This window comes from Triticum dicoccoides, chromosome 5B (assembly GCF_002162155.2).
Source record: "Triticum dicoccoides isolate Atlit2015 ecotype Zavitan chromosome 5B, WEW_v2.0, whole genome shotgun sequence".
In the NCBI taxonomy this organism is placed as follows: Eukaryota; Viridiplantae; Streptophyta; class Magnoliopsida; order Poales; family Poaceae; genus Triticum; species Triticum dicoccoides.
This window is the reverse complement of record NC_041389.1, coordinates 127,925,661-127,940,692: the sequence shown is the minus strand read 5'-3', so window position 1 is coordinate 127,940,692 and position 15,032 is coordinate 127,925,661.

Sequence of the window (15,032 nt, the reverse complement as noted above, 5' to 3'; positions counted from 1 at the left end):
GAACAAAGTATGGACTTTGGTTGACTTGCTCGATGATCAGCAAGCCAAGTTAAATAAATGGATCTTCTAGAGGAAGACGGACACTGATAGTAGTGTTACTATCTAGAAAGCTCGACTTGTTGAGAAAGGTTTTCGACAAGTTCAAGGTGTTGAATATGATGCGATTTTCTCACTCGTAACGATGCTTAAGTCTGTCCGAATCATGTTAGCAATTGCCACATTTTATGAAATCTGGCAAATGGATGTCAAAACTGCATTCCTTAATGGATTTATAAAAGAAGAGTTGTATATGATGCAACCAGAATGTTTTGTCAATCTAAAGGTGCTAACAAAGTGTGCAAGCTCCAGCAATCCATCAATGGACTGATGCAAGCATCTCGGAGTTGGAATATACGCTTTGATGAGTTGATCAAAGCATATGGTTTTATGCAGACTTTTGGAAAGGCCTGTATTTACAAGAAAGTGACTGGGAGCACTACAACCTTTCTGATAAGTATATGTGAATGACATATTGTTGATCGAAAATGATGTAGAATTTTATGGAAAGCATAAAGGAGTGTTTGAAAGGAGTTTTTCAAAGAAAGACCTCAGTAAAGCTACTTACATATTAAGCATCAAGATCTATTGAGATAGATCAAGACGCTTGATAAAATTTTCAATTAGTACATACCTTGACAAGATTTTGAAGTAGTTCAAAATGGAACAGTCAAAGAAAGAGTTCTTGCCTGTGATGGAAAGGAGTGAAGTTGAGTAAGACTCAAAACCCGACCATGGCAGAAAATAGAAAGAGAATGTAAAGTCATTCCCTATGCCTCAGTCATAGGTTCTATAAAGTATGTTATGATGTGTACCAGACCTATTATATACCTTGCTCTGAGTTTGGCAAAGGAATACAATTTTGATCTAAGAGTAGATCACTGGACAGCGGTCAAGAATATCCTTAGTGAGGACTAAGGAGATGTTTCTCGATTATGGAGGTGATAAAAGAGTTCGTCGTAAAGAGTTACATCGATGCAAGCTTTTACACCGATCCAGATGACTCTAAGTCTCAATCTGGATACATATTGAAAGTGTGAGCAATTAGCTAGAGTAGCTCCGTGCAGAGCATTGTAGACATAGAATATTTGCAAAATACATACGGCTCTGAATGTGACAGACCCGTTGACTAAACTTCTCTCACGAGCAAAACATGATCATACCTTAGTACTCTTTGGATGTTAATCACATAGCAATGTGAACTAGATTATTGACTCTAGTAAACCCTTCGGGTATTGGTCACATGACGATGTGAACTATGGATGTTAATCACATACAGATGTGAATATTGGTGTTAAATCACATGATGATGTGAACTAGATTATTGACTCTAGTGCAAGTGGGAGACTGAAGGAAATATGCCCTGGAGGCAATAATAAAGTTAATTATTTGTTTCCTTATTTCATGATAAATGTTTATTATTCATGCTAGAATTGTATTAACCGGAAACATAATACATGTGTGAATACATAGACAAACATAGTGTCACTAGTGTGCCTCTACTTGACTAGCTCGTTAATCAAAGATGGTTAAGTTTCCTAACCATAGATATGAGTTGTCATTTGATTAACGGGATCACATCATTAGGAGAATGATGTGATTGACTTGACCCATTCCGTTAGCTTAGCACTTGGTCGTTTAGTATGTTGCTATTGCTTTCTTCATGACTTATACATGTTCCTATGACTATGAGATTATGCAACTCCCGTTTACCGGAGGAACACTTTGTGTGCTACCAAACGTCACAACGTAACTGGGTGATTATAAAGGAGTTCTACAGGTGTCTCCGAAGGTACTTGTTGAGTTGGCATATTTTGAGATTAGGATTTGTCACTCCGATTGTCGGAGAGGTATCTCTGGGCCCTCTCGGTAATACTCATCACTATAAGCCTTGCAAGCATTGTGACTAATAAGTTAGTTACAAGATGAAGTATTACAGAACGAGTAAAGAGACTTGCCGGTAACGAGATTGAACTAGGTATGATGATACCGATGATCGAATCTCGGGCAAGTAACATACCGATGACAAAGGGAACAATGTATGTTGTTATGCGGTTCGACCGATAAAGATCTTTGTAGAATATGTAGGAACCAATATGGGCATCCAGGTTCCGCTATTGGTTATTGACCAGAGAAGTGTCTCGGTCATGTCTACATAGTTCTTGAACCCGTAGGGTCCGCACGCTTAACGTTCGTTGACGATATAGTATTATATGAGTTATGTATGTTGGTGACCGAATGTTGTTCGGAGTCCCGGATATGATCACGGACATGACGAGGAACTCCAGAATGGTCCGGAGATAAAGATTGATATATGGGATAATAGTGTTTGGTCTCCGGAAGGGTTCCTGAATTCACCGGAAGGGGTTCCGGATGTTTCCCGAAATGTTTGGGTCCGAGAACACGTTATTTGGGCCAAAGGGGAAAGCCCACAAGGTTTTTGGAAAGCTCAAAAGGAAGTTTTGCGGAGTCCAGGGGCCAGACGCCAGCATCCCTGGCGTCTGGATCCAGATGCCAGGGTCCCTAGTGTCTGGGTCCAGACGCCGGGTACCCTGGCGTCTAGCCCTGGAGTCCGAGAAGGACTCTTGCCTTTCGGGTGAAACCGACTTTGTGGAGGCGTTTACTCCAAGTTTCGACCCAAGGGCTCAACATATAAATAGAGGGGCAGGGCTAGCATCAAAAACACATCAAGAAACACCAAGCCGTGTGCCGGCAACCCCGTCCCCTCTAGTTTATCCTCCGTCATAGTTTCCGTAGTGCTTAGGCGAAGCCCTGCAGAGATTGTTCTTCACCAACACCGTCACCACGCCGTCGTGCTGCCGGAACTCATCTACTACTTCGCCCATCTTGCTGGATCGAGAAGGCGAGGACTGGTACGTCCATTTTGCATCATGCTTTTATATCAATATTTATTGCATTATGGGCTGTCATTACACTTTATATCTCAATATTTATGGCTATTCTCTCTTATTTTACAAGGTTTACCATGAAGAGGTGGAATGCTGGCAGCTGGAATTCTGGCTGGAAAAGGAGCAAACATTGGAAACCTATTCTACACAACTCCAAAAGTCCTGAAACTCCACAAAACAACCTTTTGGATTTATTAAGAATTTATGAGCGAAAGAAATAGGCCAGGGGGCCCTCACCCTATCCAGGAGACAGGGGGGCGCCCCCCCTATAGGGCGCACCCCCTATCTCCTGGGCCCCCTGGTGGGCCTCCAGCGTCCATCTTCTGCTATATCATCACTTTTACCCAGGAAAAAATCGTGGGCAAGCTTACGGGACTGAACTCCGCTGCCACGAGGCGGAACCTTGGTGGAATCAATCTAGGGCTCTGGCGGAGCTGTTCTGCCGGGGACACTTCCCTCTGGGAGGGGGAAATCATCACCAACGTCATCACCAACGATCCCCTCATCGGGAGGGGGTCAATCTCCATCAACATCTTCATCAGCACCATCTCCTCTCAAACCCTAGTTCATCTCTTGTATCCAATCTTGTATCCAAAACCACAAATTGGTACCTGTGGGTTGCTAGTAGTTTTGATTACTCCTTGTAGTTGATACTTATTGGTTTACTTGGTGGAAGATCATATGTTCAGATCCTTAATGCATATTATTACACCTCTGGTTATGAACATGATTATGCTTTGTGAGTAGTTACTTTAGTTCCTGAGGACATGAGTGAAGTCTTGCTATCAGTAGTCATGTGAATTTGGTATTCGTTCGATATTTTGATGTGATGCATGTTGTCTTTCCTGTAGTGGTGTTATGTGAACATCGACTACATGACACTTCACCATTATTTGGGCCTAGAGGAAGGCATAGGGAAGTAATAAGTAGATGATGGGTTGCTAGAGTGACAGAAGCTTAAACCCTAGTTTATGCGTTGCTTTGTTAGGGGTTCATATGGGCCCATATGTTTAATGTTGTGGTTAGGTTTACCTTAATACTCCTTTTTGTAGTTGCGGATGCTTGCAATAGGGGTTAATCATAAGTGGAATGCTTGTCGAAGTTAGGGCAGTACCCAAGTGCCGGTCCACCCACATATCAAATTATCAAAGTACCGAATGCGAATCATATTAACATGATGAAAACTAGCTTGACGATAATTCCCAATGTGTCCTCGGGAGCTCCTTTATTATTATTAGAATTTGTCCAGGCTTATCCTTTGCTACATAAAGGATTGGGACTCCTTGCTGCACCTTATTTACTTTGTTTACTTGTTACTTTTACTATTTATCCTATCACAAAACTATCTATCACCTACTATTTCAGTGCTTGCAGAGAAAACCTTACTGAAAACCACTTATCATTTCCTTCTGCTCCTCGTTGGGTTCGACACTCTTACTTATCGAAAGGACTACGATAGATCCCCTACACTTGTGGGTCATCAAGACTCTTTTCTGGCTCCGTTACCGGGGAGTGTAGCGCTTTTGGTGAGCGGAACTTGGTAAGGAAACATTTATTTAGTGTGCTGAAATTTTCTGTTACTTGTCACTATGGAAACTAATCCTTTGAGGGGCTTGTTTGGGGTATCTTCACCCCAACCAGAAGAGCAAAGAGATTCTCCTCAACCTACTGAACCTTATGAAAATATTCACTTTGAGATTCCTTTGGGTATGGTAGAAAAACTGGTAGCTAATCCTTTTGCAGGAGACGGAACTTTGCATCCCGACTTACACCTTATCTTTGTGGATGAAGTTTGTGGATTATTTAAGCCTGCAGGTATCCCCGATGATGTTGTCAAAAGGAAGGTCTTCCCTTTATCTTTGAAGAGAGATGCAATGACATGGTATAGGCTATGTGATGGTACGAGATTTTGGAATTATAAGCGACTGAAGTTGGAATTTCACCAGAAGTTCTACCCTATGCATCTTGTTCATCGTGATCGTAATTACATATATAATTTCTGGCCTCGCGAAGGAGAAAGCATCGCTCAAGCTTGGGGGAGGCTTAAATCCATGTTATATTCATGCCCCAATCATGAGCTCTCTCGGGAAATGATTATTCAGAATTTTTATGCTCGGCTTTCTCTTGATAATCGCAACCTGCTCGATACTTCCTGTGTTGGTTCCTATATGCTGAAGAATATTGATTTCAAGTGGGACTTATTGGAAAGAATTAAACGCAACTCTGAAGATTGGGGTTCTGACGATGGTAAGGAGTCAGGTATGACACCTAAGTTCGATTGTGTTAAATCTTTTATGGATACTTATGCTTTCCGTGGATTTAGCTCTAAGTATGGACTTGACTCTGAGATAGTAGCTACTTTTTGTGAAACTTTTGCTACTCACGTTGATCTCCCTAAAGAGAAGTGATTTAAATATAATCCTCCTGTTGAAGTGAAAGTAGTTGCACCTATTACAGTCGAAGAAAAGACTATTACATATAGTGATCCTATTATTCCTACTGCTTATGTCGAAAAACTTCCTTTTCCTGTTAGGATAAAAGATCATGTTAAAGCTTCGATTGTTATCCATAAGAGTAATACTAGGACTTATACACCTCCTGAGCAAATTAATGTTGAACCTGGTATTGCTATGATTAAAGATCTCTTGGATGAAGACTTAGATGGGCATGTTATCTCTTTCGTGGGTGAAACTGCTAATATTGCTAGACCCGATACTAAGACATGTAGACCTATTGTAGGCACGCCTGTTATTTCTGTTAAAATAGGAGATCATTGTTATCATGGCTTATGTGATATGGGTGCTAGTGCTAATGCGATACCTTATGATCTTTATAAAGAAATTATGCATGATATTGCACCTGTTGAATTAGAAGACATTGATGTTACTATTAAGCTTGCTAATAGGGACACCGTTAAACCTATTGGGATTGTTAGAGATGTTGAAGTCTTGTGTGGAAAGATTAAATACCCTGCTAATTTCCTTGTTCTTGCTTCCCCACAAGATAATTTTTGTCCCATTATTTTTGGTAGACCCTTTTTGAATACTGCTAGTGCTAAGATTAATTGTGAAAAAAATATTGTCACTGTTGGCATAGATGGTATGTCTCATGAGTTTACTTTCGCTAAGTTTAGTAGACAACCTCGTGAAAGGGAACCACCTAGTAAAGATGAAATTATTGGTCTTGCTTCCATTGCTGTTCCCCCAACTGATCCGTTAGAACAATATTTGTTAGACCATGAAAATGATATGTTTATGAAGAGGGAAGAAATAGACGAAGTGTTCCTTAAACAAGAGCCTATGCTAAAACATAACCTTCCCGTTGAAATTCTTGGGGATCCCCCTCCACCCAAGGGTGATCCCGTGTTCGAACTCAAACCCTTACCTGATAATCTCAAGTATGCTTATCTTGATGAAAAAGAAATATATCCTGTTATTATTAGTGCTAACCTTTCAGAGAAAGAAGAAGAAAGATTATTGAAAACTCTGAAGAAGCACCGAGCTGCTATTGGATATACTTTGGATGATCTTAAGGGCATTAGTCCCACATTATGTCAGCACAAAATTTCAGTGGAGAAAGATGCCAAACCAGTTAGAGATCCTGAAAGACGATTAAACCCCAAAATGAAGGAAGTGGTAAGAAAGGAGATTCTAAAACTCCTTGAGGCAGGTATTATTTATCCCGTTGCTGATAGTGAATGGGTAAGCCCTGTCCATTGTGTCCCTAAAAAGGAAGGTATTACCGTTGTTCCTAATGATAAAGATGAATGGATCCCGCAAAGAATTATTACAGGCTATAGGATGGTAATTGATTTCCGTAAGTTAAATAAAGCCACTAAGAAAGATCATTACCCTTTACCTTTTATTGATCAAATGCTAGAAAGGCTATCCAAACACACACATTTTTTGCTTTCTAGATGGTTATTTTGGCTTCTCTCAAATACGTGTGTCCGCGCAGGATCAATCTAAAACTACTTGTACTTGCCCTTTTGGTACTTTTTCTTATAGACGTATGCCTTTTGGTTTATGTAATGCACCTGCTACCTTTCAAAGATGCATGATGGCTATATTTTCTGATTTTTGTGAAAAGATTTGTGAGGTATTCATGGATGACTTCTCCGTCTATGGATCCTCTTTTGATGATTGTTTGAGCAACCTTGATCGAGTTTTGCAGAGATGCGAAGACACCAGTCTCGTCCTGAATTGGGAAAAGTGTCACTTTATGGTTAATGAAGGCATTGTCTTCGGGCACAAGACCTCCGAGAGAGGTATTGAAGTTGATAAAGCCAAAGTTGACGCTATTGAAAAAATGCCATGTCCCAAGGACATAAAAGGTATAAGAAGTTTTCTTGGTCATGCCGGTTTTTATAGGAGGTTCATTAAGGACTTTTCTAAAATCTCTGGGCCTCTGACTAATTTATTGCAAAAAGATATACCTTTTGTCTTTGATGATGATTGTGTAGAAGCATTTGAAACACTTAAGAAAGCTTTGATCACTGCACCTATTGTTCAGCCACCTGATTGGAACTTACCTTTTTAAGTTATGTGCGATGCCAGTGATTATGCTATAGGTGATGTTTTAGGGCAAAGAGTCGATAAGAAATTGAATGTTATCCAGTATGCTAGTAAGACTCTTGATACTGCCCAAAGAAATTATGCTACTACTGAAAAAGAGTTCTTAGCAGTTGTGTTTGCATGTGATAAGTTTAGACCTTATATTGTTGATTCCAAAGTTACTATTCACACTGATCATGTTGCTATTAAATATCTCATGGAAAAGAAAGATGCTAAGCCTAGACTCATTAGATGGGTTCTCTTGCTCCAAGAATTTGACTTGCATATTATTGATAGAAAGGGAGCTGAGAACCCAGTTGCAGATAACTTGTCTAGGTTAGAGAATGTTCTTGATGACCCACTGCCTATTAATGATAGCTTTCCTGATGAACAATTAGAGGTTGCCAATGCTTCTCGTACTACTACTTGGTATGCTGATTATGCCAATTACATTGTTGCTAAATATATACCGCCTAGTTTCACATACCAGCAAAAGAAAAAGTTCTTTTATGATTTAAGACATTACTTCTGGGATGATCCGCACCTTTATAAAGAAGGAGTAGATGGTATTATTAGACCTTGTGTGCCTGAGCATGAACAGGAACAAATCCTACGTAAGTGTCACTCTGAATCTTATGGAGGACACCACACGGGAGATAGAACTGCACACAAGGTACTACAATCTGGTTTTTATTGGCCTACTCTCTTCAAAGATGCTCGTAAGTTTGTCTTATCTTGTGATGAATGTCAAAGAATAGGTAACATTAGCAGATGTCAAGAAATGCCTATGAATTATTCTCTTGTTATTGAACCGTTTGATGTTTGGGGCTTTGATTATATGGGACCTTTTCCTGCCTCCAATGGTTATACACATATTTTAGTGTTGTTGATTACGTTACTAAATGGGTAGAAGCTATTCCAACCAGTAGTGCTGATCATAACACTTCTATTAAAATGCTTAAAGAATTTATTTTTCCGAGGTTTGGAGTCCCCAGATATCTTATGACTGATGGTGGTTCACACTTTATTCATGGTGCTTTCCGTAAGATGCTTGCTAAGTATGATGTCAATCATAGAATCGCATCTCCTTATCACCCGCAGTCTGGTGGTCAAGTAGAGTTGAGCAATAGAGAGCTCAAATTAATTTTGCAAAAGACTGTGAATAGATCTAGAAAGAATTAGTCCAAAAAACTTGATGATGCATTATGGGCCTATAGAACTGCATACAAAAATCCTATGGGTATGTCTCCATATAAGATGGTTTATGGAAAAGCATGTCATTTACCTCTTGAACTTGAACATAAAGCATATTGGGCTATTAAAGAGCTCAATTATGACTTCAAACTTGCCGGTGAGAAGAGGTTGTTTGATATTAGCTCACTTGATGAATGGAGGACCCAAGCATATGAGAATGCCAAGCTCTTCAAAGAAAAAGTCAAACGCTGGCATGATAAGAGGATACAAAAGCGTGAGTTGAACGTAGGAGATTATGTGTTATTATTCAACTCTCGTTTAAGATTTTTTGCAGGAAAACTTCTCTCAAAATGGGAAGGTCCCTACGTTATCGAGGAGGTCTGTCGTTCCGGTGCTATCAAAATCAACAACTTCGAAGGCACAAATCCGAGGGTGGTTAATGGTCAAAGAATTAAGCATTATATTTCAGGTAATCATATCAATGTTGAAACTAATATTATTGAAACCATAACCCCAGAGGAGTACATAAGAGACACTTTCCAGAATGTTCCAGACTCCGAATAGGCATAGGTACGTGGTACGGTAAGTACACCGACTCCAAAACAACTCTAATGGCAATTTTTATCAGTTTTGGATTATTTAAGAATTTTAGGAAGAAAGAAGTAGTCTGAAAGGGACACAAGGCTCCCACGAGAGAGGAGGGCATGCCCCCCCTGTAGGGCGCGCCCCCTGTCTCGTGGGCACCTCGTGTGCCTCCCGGACTCCGTTTTCTTGTATGTTACGTATTTTGGTCGGTAAAAATTCATTATTTATACCCCCTAAGGTTTTGACCACCGTATCACGCAAATATCCTCTATTTTTGTTTCGAGCTGTTCATGTTGCAGAATAAAGCAAGATGTCTTCTCAGGAATCAGTTGGGGAGAGCCGGGTGTCTCACCCAACCCCAGGTCCAGGAGTAAACGGTGATGTCTATCACTTTGGACCATCAACGGAGGATGAGATGGAGGCTGATTTGAAAAGCATAGATGCCATGGAGGAAGATCAAGAAGTTACCTCTCGTATCCAAGCAGATTTCACTATGGGGGAACTACCTAGCCTGGCTGTCCCTGCCTCGGTCATCCCTTCCAACTCTAGATTTCTTTCTTATGAAAATATGAAAAAGAGTTTCATGTGTTCTCCAGAAGCTATACATCATCCTTGGGTAAAAGGAGCCTTGGCCGTTATGGGCAAGCTCCGTAAAGAAATTTTGGACCTCAAACGACAAATCAATAAGCTCGAGGAGGAGAACTGTATCCTAAAGGGCATCATCGCCAAGAAGATCATAACACCAACCATGAAGGAGAAATAATCACATGGGTATGGGCACTCCCCTTGGCAACCGCCAAGCTTGGGGGAGGTGCCCCGGTATCGTTCACCATCACACTCCTATCTTTACCGCTTTATTTAGTTCGATCCTTTTAGTAGTATCTTGATCTAGTAGATTGAAGTTTTGATATCAAGTAGTTTTGAGTTTTGCTTTGTGATCTCTTTATGTAAGCGAGTCTGTGTGCTATCTATAATAAAGATTAGTGTTGAGTCAAGGGCTTTGCTATGTTGCTATGATCTTGAGAAAGTAGAAAGAACAAAAGAGTTCATATTGATCTTATGGATAGTGATAACTTCACACATAGAAAGTATGAGGCATGAAAATTGTTGAGAGTTGATGAACGTAGCCTTGGTCATCGTAGGAATTAATAGAAAGTGATAAGGAAAGAGGGGTTCACATATAGATATATTATCTTGGACATCTTTTATGATTGTGAAGCACTCATTAAGTATGACATGCTAAAAGAGTTGATGTTGGACAAGGAAGACAACCTAATGGTTTATGTTTTCTGACATCTCAGTTAAAGTATATTGTCATTGACCTTCCAAACATGTTGAGCTTGCCTTTCCCCCTCTTGCTAGCCAAAATTCCTTGCACCAAGTAGAGATACTACTTGTGCTTCCAAATATCCTCTAACCCAGTTTTGCCATGAGAGTCCACCATACCTACCTATGGATTGAGTAAGATCCTTCAAGTAAGTTGTCATTGTGCAAGCAATAAAAATTGCTCTCTAAATATGTATGACTTATTAGTGCAGAGAAAATAAGCTTTGTACGAACTTGTTGTGGAAGTAATAAAAACGACGGATTGCATAATAAAGGTCCACATACAAGGGGCAATATAAAGTGACGTTCTTTTGCATTAAGATTTCGTGCATCAATCCTAAACGTGCATGACAACCTCTGCTTCCCTCTACGAAGGGCCTATCTTTTACTTTATGTTTTTACTTTATGCTTGAGTCAAGGTGATCCTCACCTTCCCACTTTTTCATTTTATCCTTTGGCAAGCTCCTCGTGTTTGAAAGATCATGATACATATATCCAATTGGATGTAAGTTGGCATAGGCTATTATTGTTGACATCACCTAAAGGTGAATACGTTGGGAGGCAACACAATAAGCCCCTATCTTTCTTAGTGTCCGGCAGAAACTCTATAACCACAAGTATTGAGTGAGTGTTAACAATTATAGGAGACTACGAGATAGTTGAGTATGTGAGCTTGCTGAAAAGCTCTATTATTGACTCTTTCTGATGTTATGATAAATTGCAATTGCTTCAATGACTGAGATTATAGTTTGTTAGTTCCCAATGAAGTTTATGAACCATACTTGACATTGTGAATTGCTTATTACTTGAGCATAAGAAATCATATGCCAAAATCTATATATGTTGTTGTTATTAGAATGATCATGATGCCCTCATGTCCGTATTTTATTTTTATCGACACCTCTATCTCTAAACATGTGGACATCTTTCTCGATTTCGGTTTCCACTTGAGGACAAGCGAGGTCTAAGCTTGGGGAGTTGATACGTCCATTTTGCATCATGCTTTTATATCAATATTTATTGCATTATGGGCTGTCATTACACTTTATATCTCAATATTTATGGCTATTCTCTCTTATTTTACAAGGTTTACCATGAAGAGGGGGAATGCCGGCAGCTGGAATTCTGGCTGGAAAAGGAGCAAACGTTGGAAACCTATTCTGTACAACTCCAAAAGTCCTGAAGCTCCACGAAACAACCTTTTGGATTTATTAAGAATTTATGAGCGAAAGAAATAGGCCAGGGGGCCCTCACCCTATCCAGGAGACAGGGGGGCGCCCCCCCCCCCACACACACCTATAGGGCGCGCCCCCTATCTCCTGGGCCCCCTGGTGGGCCTCTGGCGTCCATCTTCTGCTATATCATCACTTTTACCCTGGAAAAAATCGTGGACAAGCTTACGGGACAAAACTCCGCCGCCACGAGGCGGAACCTTGGCGGAATCAATCTAGGGCTCTGGCGGAGCTGTTCTGCCGGGGACACTTCCCTCCGGGAGGGGGAAATCATCACCAACGTCATCACCAACGATCCTCTCATCGGGAGGGGGTCAATCTCCATCAACATCTTCATCAGCACCATCTCCTCTCAAACCCTAGTTCATCTCTTGTATCCAATCTTGTATCTAAAACCAGAAATTGGTACCTGTGGGTTGCTAGTAGTGGTGATTACTCCTTGTAGTTGATACTTATTGGTTTACTTGGTGGAAGATCATATGTTCAGATCCTTAATGCATATTATTACACCTCTGATTATGAACATGATTATGCTTTGTGAGTAGTTACTTTAGTTCCTGAGGACATAGGTGAAGTCTTGCTATTAGTAGTCATGTGAATTTGGTATTTGTTCGATATTTTGACGAGATGTATGTTGTCTTTCCTCTAGTGGTGTTATGTGAACATCGACTACATGAAACTTCACCATTATTTGGGCCTAGAGGAAGGCATAGGGAAGTAATAAGTAGATGATGGGTTGCTAGAGTGACAGAAGCTTAAACCCTAGTTTATGCGTTGCTTTGTTAGGGGTTCATATGGGCCCATATGTTTAATGTTGTGGTTAGGTTTACCTTAATACTCCTTTTTGTAGTTGCAGATGCTTGCAATAGGGGTTAATCATAAGTGGGATGCTTGTCGAAGTTAGGGCAGTGCCCAAGTGCCGGTCCACCCACATATCAAATTATCAAAGTACCGAACGCGAATCATATGAACGTGATGAAAACTAGCTTGACAATAATTCCCAATGTGTCCTCGGGAGCTCCTTTATTATTATTAGAATTTGTCCAGACTTATCCTTTGCTACATAAAGGATTGGGCCACCTTCTTGCACCTTATTTACTTTGTTTACTTGTTACTCGTTACTATTTATCCTATCACAAAACTATCTATCACCTACTATTTCAGTGCTTGCAGAGAAAACCTTACTGAAAACCGCTTATCATTTCCTTCTGCTCCTCGTTGGGTTCGACACTCTTACTTATCAAAAGGACTATGATAGATCCCCTACACTTGTGGGTCATCAAGGACGTCATCGAGCTGAACGTGTGTAGAACTCGGAGGTGCCGTGCGTTCGGTACTTGGATCAATCGGATCGTGAAGACGTACGACTACATCAACCGCGTTGATAAACGCTTCCGCTTAGTGATCTTCAAGGGTATGAAGATACACTCCCCTCTCGTTGCTATGCATCACCATGATCTTGCGTGTGCGTAGGATTTTTTTTTGAAATTACTACGTTCCCCAACATGCAGGGCCCGGATCTGGGTCAGGGCGGGTTGGTCTGGTCTCTGGTTGGGCTAGCGAGATATAGACGTTGGGAATGGCACCTACTATGCTGCATTGGCTGCAGCACGGCGGCGGGAGCTTAGCGGGCCTGATCTGGGCCCGGCTAGGCAGTTGGTCCACCGTGCTCCTGCTCGTGTGTCCGGTCTGCTACTGCTTGTGCCAGTGGAGGTTGTCCCCTCCCACGTAGCTGCGGTACTACCGGTCCCTATCATAGGTGGCCTTGTTTGCTTCGTCCGACCTTGCAGCGTTTGCGGTGGAGAGATGACGGTGGGTCCTCGTGACTATGGTAGCGCATGTTGGTGGGCGGTTGGCATGGTGGAGCCGTCGGTTGGTCCTGGGTTGTGGGTGTGAGGAGTAGGGCGTCACCACCCTTCTTGAAGGGTGTCAGGTGTACCTCTCCTTCGCTTTCCTCCGTGTACCGGGAGAAATTTTAGAATTCGTCCGGGCAGTAGCAGCGTTGTCGTCGCAGTCCTTCTTGAAGGTGTTGCTTGGTACAACGCGACTCGGTCGCATTGGAGTGTGGTGGATGTATCCGGTGGTTGCAACTTTCATTGATTTGATGTTGCTGGCATTTCTTTCTCTTATTTTTTTGACGTGATTGTGTTCTTTGCTCCAGCATTGGACTTCTTGTTATATCGATGGTTGCTATATTAATATAGCAGGGCGAAAGCCTATTTCGTAAACGACATATCCATGAAATTTTGTTTTGAAACAATATAATTTGTAAGCTCTACGGAAAAAAAATCCAAGCCAAAAACAAAAAATTATGGCCCATTTGAAAATACACATTTGTCTTTTTTCTGTAAGCCACATGTGAAAGTAAAATGTTATGATTTTTTACACATATGTAGTATATATGTGTGTGTTTATAAAAAGTTTTGAAATGTTTTTCCCTACAGAAAAATGCTTTTTTTAAATGGGCACCAAGGTGCCCGTGCACCATTTATAATTAGCGCATCTAGACCCTTTATATCCATCCAACTGTAAAATATGTTGGAAATATGCCCTAGAGGCAATAATAAAATGATTATTATTATATTTCCTTGTTCATGATAATTGTCTTTTATTCATGCTATAATCGTGTTATCCGGAAATCGTAATACATGTGTGAATACATAGACCACAACATGTCCCTAGTGAGCCTCTAGTTGACTAGCTCGTTGATCAACTGATAGTCATGGTTTCCTGACTATGGACATTGGATGTCGTTGATAACGGAATCACATCATTAGGAGAATGATGTGATGGACAAGACCCAATCCTGAGCATAGCACAAGATCGTGTAGTTCGTTTGCTAGAGCTTTTCCAATGTCAAGTATCTTTTCCTTAGACCATGAGATCGTGTAACTCCTGGATGCCGTAGGAGTGCTTTGGGTGTACCAAACGTCACAACGTAACTGGGTGACTATAAAGGTATACTACGGGTATCTCCGAAAGTATTTGTTGGGTTGACACCGATCGAGACTGGGATTTGTCACTCCGTATGACGGAGAGGTATCTCTGGGCCCACTCGGTAATGCATCATCATAATGAGCTCAAAGTGACCAAGTTTTTGGTCACGGGATCATGCATTACGGTACAAGTAAAGTGACTAGCCGGTAACGAGATTGAACAAGGTATTGGGATACCGACGATCGAATCTCGGGCAAGTA